This window comes from Pygoscelis adeliae, unplaced genomic scaffold, assembly GCF_000699105.1.
Source record: "Pygoscelis adeliae isolate BGI_AS28 unplaced genomic scaffold, ASM69910v1 Scaffold85, whole genome shotgun sequence".
Lineage (NCBI taxonomy): Eukaryota > Metazoa > Chordata > Aves > Sphenisciformes > Spheniscidae > Pygoscelis > Pygoscelis adeliae.
The window spans coordinates 388,383-394,582 of record NW_008824900.1 but is presented as its reverse complement, the minus strand read 5'-3'; the positions used below and the strand labels follow the sequence as shown (position 1 = coordinate 394,582).

Sequence of the window (6,200 nt, the reverse complement as noted above, 5' to 3'; positions counted from 1 at the left end):
GGTCAAGGAGCGAGCGGGCGGGCGGGTGGGTGTGCGGGGACGGGTGGAAAGCCGAGCCGGCGTTCCCCTCCACCGCGCCCGTTTAATACCACGGTCCGCTGATGGGAGCGCCGTTGGCGGTGGATGTGTTGCATGTGTAACGTGCTCTGGGTTTTGTTTACTAATACAGTTTGACAGTGGCCCTCTGGGACAGGCGGGATCTGCTTCCACCACCTCCGCGCGCGTTGCAAAAGAGCTGGGAACGGACGGCAAAAGTTTAACTTTTCTTTCAGAAGGCGTTTTGCAGAACTTTGCCACCGTTTGGCGAGTTGCACAAGTACAAACAGCCGTCTCCTGCCGGCTTGGCACTCACATGACTCAGAGGAAGCTCAGCTGTAAACAAACGTGCTGCGATGAGCAGTTACCATGTTCCCACTCACTTTTGGTGCAACGGTCAGATAATTCCCTTTGCAAAATGGCCGCTGGGCATGCCTTCTCTGGGGAGCTGCGCTGGGGAGGTGTCGTCTCCTGACTCCAGCGTGCTCTCACCTCTTGCCTGTGATATTCTGAGGCTTTTGTTATTCTAGTGCGGTACCCATCTGCTGGCTGGCCCAACGTCTGCAGCGAGTATAAATTGGTGGAGTTCAGGCAAGTTCAGTGCTAATTTACACTGCCTTCACTCGTAGTCTCCTCCGATTCAAAGTGCTACTCCAGGGTCACGGTGTGAGTCGGAGCAACCCTGAGGACGTTGCTCCTGCCTGTAAGACCACCGTGGGGAGAGGTATTCCCAACAGCCAAGACGAGCTAGACTGCCCGAAGACAAGACAGCAGGAGCTAGGTTCTCCCAGCTCTGTGCCTCTGTCCTGGCCGGCGCACTCCTGACATCCATCTGCCCTGGCCAGGACCTTTCCTATGTGGGCACGTGCCCCGCTCGCTGCTTGTCACAGCCAGACAGGGAGCAGGAGCCTGGGGTGTTGGGTCACCGGCAGGAGGGAGAGGGAGGCTGCTGTGAAACACGGACAGCTTTGGGCTGGTGGGACGCTGATGTTTCGGGACCGCTTTCCTGGCCTGGGGCTGCTCTGGGGCTGCTCTGGGGCCGCTCTGGGGCCGGTGGGGGAGGATGCGGTGGGGGCTGCAGAGAGGGTTTGCTGTGCATGATGTCCTGCCGACCCTGGCAGACCCGGAGTTTGTCCGGGGGGAAGGAACGTGATCCAGGACAGCGAGCAGGGCGGGAGGTCAGGAAACCGTTGGGGATACAGCTGCCTTCGATGTGGTGCAAGCTGATCAGAGCCTGTACTGTAATCAGGGGCTTGACAAGGAAGCCGTTTATTTTGCATCCCCTCCATCCCTGGGGAACGGGGCAGTTTGTGGGTAGCGAGATCACCTCTCCCACTCTCTGTGACTCCACTCGTGTTCACGGGGACCCGGGGCAGGCTTTCTCGTGGCACGCCCAGTGTAGTTCGCAGCTCTCGCAGTGCCGTGAGCTCTGCCGTGCTTCCAGGGACAGCCGCAGTGGGTGCCAGCAGGGATGGCCGTGCCAGCCCAGCCCTCTAGCAGCTGGAGCAGTGCCATGACTGATCGGAGGGGGAGGTTTACAGGTTGAAGAAGGCGATTTGGAGTGTCTCTGGGTGAGGGCTGGCACTTTGCCTCCAGGGCCGCAGGTGCCAGCACTTTGGGAGAAGCCAGGGAGGGCCGCAGATACCTCCACCGTGGCTGGAACCCAGCAGGCTATCAGGGAGACATTTCAGAGTTTGCAGAGTCTCATGTCAGGCTGGGCTGAGCAGTGGGTCAGGCTCCTTCCCAGGTAGAAGAGTATTAATTGGCTTTGTTACGCCCTGATTGCCCCTGAGGCTGCTTGGGAAGGATAAGAAGACATCGGCTTTAAAAAAAACACCCATTCCTTCCTTTTTCCTGGTGCTAAGTGTTGTGTCTCTGTTCAGTGTAGTGAGGTTGTGTGTGGGAAATGAGGAGGAGCAGGTGTCTGGCTCTGCCCATTGTGTCCATGGTTGGATTTCCACTTCCTCTTCTGATTTATTTATGTTTTATCGAGCCCCTTTCCCTTTCCTCTGTGGCTCAAGGGCAGGGTGCCCCCAGCACCGTGCACGAGGCATGGGCTGATCCCCTGTGCTGGCATCCGATCCCCTGTGCTGGCAGCGGCTGCGGCTCACACGTGCAGCTGGGAAGCGGGTGCAAGTGCAGCTTGGGCAGTGATGGGCAGGGGATCAAACAGCACCCGGGGTCCTGTCTGAGCGGCTGCAGAGGGCTGGGTGTCCCGCTCCTCCAGGCTGAGTTTGTTCTGCTCAGCATCTAGGTCTCCTTGCGCTCACCTCCCCACCTGGCCCCTGCAGCCGTCCTCCCTCTGACTCGGTCACCGCGGGCGCTTCTTGGCACCCTGGCAGGATCTCTGTGTGATCCGCCTCCTGCGAAGCTCCTGTTTTTGCATCCTGGGGGGGACACGGTGGCCTGGTCGCCTGCCAAGCGTGGCCAGGCAGTGGGAGCGGGGCTGCCCTGCTCCCGCTCGCAGCCAGGGTGACACCGGCAGTGGGGCCTTTGGTCCAGGGTCAGGGCTGAGCTGTGGCTCGGGCTCCTTCTCAAGCGGAGGAGCCTTAATTGGCTTTGCTGTTGCACTGTTGCCCCCGGCACTTGTGATGCTGGCTGGAGACCAGGCAGCATCAGCAGCTTTGGTTACATGTGTGTCCCTGGCACCCTGTGCCACCGAGGATGTTGGCGCGTGGGCCTCTCGCCTGCCTGGGTTGGGGCTGCTGCAGGTCCTGGGGAGGTGGCAGCCATTCCCCGCAGCTGGAGGGACCCAAGCAGCGGGCGTTGTGGGCAGAGGGGTTGTTTCTGCCACGCTTGGAAATGGGCAGATGGAGGGGAGGAGACGCAGCAGTTTAGGCAGAGGGGCCTGCGATGGTGGAGTGCTTCCTCCACTCAGGTCATGGCTCTTATCCCAGCACCAGCAGGGATCGGTGGGCAGCTCAGGGGGACAGCGGGGACCTTCTCTGCCCCTGTCTGCCGATGGCACAGTCCCAGATACAAGGCCGCTTGGAGAATAGGAGCACAGAGCAGATTTAATCAGCTTATGGTATCTGGCTGTGCCCACACCTCTGCCTGTACTTCCCGTTCACCGTTTCCCCCCTTTCTTATCACGATCCTTTCTATCTGAGCGATAGCACGCGTGGGTGTTGACATCAGACCTCGCCCAGGACGAAGGGTAGCACGGTGATGGGGGTGTCGCTGCCTCAGAAGTGTCCGTGTCTCCGTGGGCCATTTCCTTGATTCATAGAGGTGTGCTGGCCTGTTCAGATCTGGTCTCTGGGGCCACAGCCCCTATTCCTGCTTTATGGCCGTCACTGAAATCCGATGGGTCCTGCCTGCGGGTGCCAAGGGCTCTCAGGTCGCAGCCTGGCTGGGTGCAGAGTTCGGGTACTGTGTTATTAAATGCAGACGGAGAAATGCAGCTATCATGGGGAAGAACCTCGCCAGCCCGGCTATTGCATGCTCCCCTGGAGGTCCGGGAGCTGCCAGACCCTACAGCAGCAATTGCTTCCCCCACCCAGGTCTGGATCATTGTTTGCAGATATCGCTCCTGGCTGCCACCTGATCTTGCTGACAGTTTACCCTCCTTTAGCCAGGAAACCATAAACCCCGCTGCAAGCGGCCGGCACTGGCTCTCCAGCTCCCCAGCGGGGAGAGTGCAGCCCCTTCACCTTTGCAGGGCCTGCCAGCCTGGGTGTTTTGGGGCAGAATAGTTTTCCATCAGACCGGTAAGCTGAGCTGACTTGTTCATCCCGTCCCCGGGTGTGACACAGGAGCGTGTGGCTGTGGGCACCGGGACGAGGAGTGTGTGTGGTGGTAGGACTGTGGCTGCTGCAGTCACGCAGGGTTTGGTACAACCTGCCTCTGCTTTTTCCAGGTTTTTATGCCTTTTTTTTTTTTTTTTTAAAGCAGCTTGGGGAGCCCCAATCACTGGCTCGCAGGAAGGGAGCAAAGGCTCAGGTGGTGTGGCAGTGTCTGGCTGCAGCCCCGTGCCTCGCACCCCGGCTTGTAGACCTGCAGGCCAGGCTGCCCCTGGGGAGGAGATTGAATGGGGGTTGATGGGGGAGGCTTTTCCTCCAGCCAGAACTGAATCCAAAACAATTCTCTAACATTTCTATCGAGTCTGATCTGCAAATGAATCAAAACATTGTTTTCTAGCCCAAACTCAGTTAAAGCCTGGCACAGAACAGGAGTCGGCTTCACCTTTGCCAGTCCTGCATCAGCCCAGTCCTGTGGGCCCCCAAAGCTCCCACTGCCTCCACTCCTCCCAGACCTGGGCTGGGTGTCTGCCCTCCCGGCCAGCCTGTGCCCCCGGCGTTCCCTCCCTGCAACCCCCCCTTGTCCTCTCGCATGCCTGTAGCATGTGACATTTACCAGATTATTACTGGTCTGAACTGGAAGCTAACCAAAAGTATGTCAGTCATAACGGTACCCCGCCTGCAACAGAATTGGAAATGCTCTGGTATATGGGGTGGGCTACTTGTTGCAGCCCCAGCCCTGGGGATCTCCCAGCGTGAATATGGTGACCGTGATCTTGTCCTGTTAAGGACACGCATCTAACCGGTTCCCGCTGGGCTTCCCCTGCTGGGTTTGGATTTGGTTTCCCTCCTCTCCCTGCACGCAGCGGTTGTGGAGCATCGCTGTGAGTTGTGAAATGCCTGCTGGGGTCCGCTCCAGCAGTGGCCGCCTCTCAGCAACGAGCATGGTGATCCCAAATATGTGTGATCCCTTCCTGCCTCCGTGCAAGCAGATGGCAGGCGTGGGTCCCTGCTTGGGGACATGGGAGCAGCTGTGCGCAGCGCTTTCCTGGGCGGGCAAGGGGGCTGCGGGCACGGCATCCAGCCCGCCGAGGCCTGTTTTGGATCATCTTTGGGGAACTGCAAAGCCCTGCCGTTGTGTGCAGGGGTGAGGTGGGTGCCCAGTTTGTGTGCTGGTGGTAACATCGTCTTCCTTTTTTTTTTTTTTAATTTTTTTTTGTTTGCAGGCTGCTCTCAGTGCTTTTTTCCAAGAAACAAATATCCCCTACAGCCACCACCATCAGATGGTAAGTGCTTTCCCACCTCTCCAGCGCTTGCCTGGGGCGCAGCACCAGCTGGCGGGTGCTTTGGGCAGTTGCTGATGCCCAGCTCGCTGCTTCGCAGCTCCAGGGGTGCAGGCAGGGAGGCCTGGCTGGGCACTGCCAGAGCTGCCTGCCAAGGAAGGTTTTCCTGGAGAGCAGCCAGGGGTGGCATAGCCTGTCCTACGCAGTGGGACAGCGGGTCCGGGAGTGCCCTCAGAACCCTGCAAAGGGGTTGGGGCTGCTCCTCAGGGAGGGATCGTCCGATGGAGGATGGTTTGGGCATGGCAAATGGTCCAGACCAGTCCCAACATGGCAGAGAGAGCCTGGGGGGGCCTGGAGCACCGGACCGTTGCAGGCTGTGTAAGCATGAGCAGAGATACGTGCACGCTGCCCAGCCGCACACGCCACTCCTCCTGTGCTTGCTGGAGCGACTGAACGTGCAAACCTCTGCCCCACTGGGGTGTGCGTCTAGTACAGCGTGCTCGCCTGGATGTGTGTAAACACACAAGGGCATGCATGTGCATGGGTGCTGCCTGCCGCCGCTTTCTCCCAGCTGTCCCCAGGCTTGGTCCCTTTAACTCTCGTGCCCTGGCAGCCCGTAATCTGCCTGGGCAGATGTGTCTTAGGGATTTGCTGGCTGCCACGGCCTCATTTGACTCTCCGGGACAACTGGGGATTTGGAGCATGCAGTAAGCGTTCAGAGCAAGTGCGCGGCAGGGCCTGAGCGCGCTCGGTCTCCTGTGGGGTGGGAGCTGAGCTTGAGCCTTGTGCCGGCTGAGCCAGAAAGCTGCAGGCCCACGGTGGCACCAGCGGGTCGTGGAGTAGAGGGGGTCCCCGACCTGGCCGGGCGCAGGAGCGGGTGCAGCGGGGTCCCATCTGGGCCCTCTGACAGGAGCTCTCACCACAGCATTAGTCTTCAGAGCCTTAAATAACTGCTGCTTGCAGGCAGCACCGTCAGCAGAGCGTGCGTCCGGGAGCTCCCATGTGCTGCAGCGGTGGGGGTAGAGGGGTCTTGTGCTGGGCCCTGGTGGGAGGCAAAAGGTGGAGACACACACACACCCCCCGCCTGACCCCGTGTCTCCTTCCCGCAGATGTGCACTCCTGCCAACACGCCGGCCCCGCC

At 59.7% G+C, this 6,200-nt stretch overlaps 1 long non-coding RNA gene across 1 annotated transcript; it reads left to right on the top strand.

Moving 5' to 3' along the window:
- Nucleotides 1-4,996: 4,996 nt before the first annotated feature.
- On the top strand, nt 4,997-6,200 carry LOC103917532. Its single transcript, XR_663629.1, has 3 exons — nt 4,997-5,062; nt 5,673-5,766; nt 6,169-6,200. It is a non-coding gene; the product is annotated as an uncharacterized LOC103917532 (long non-coding RNA).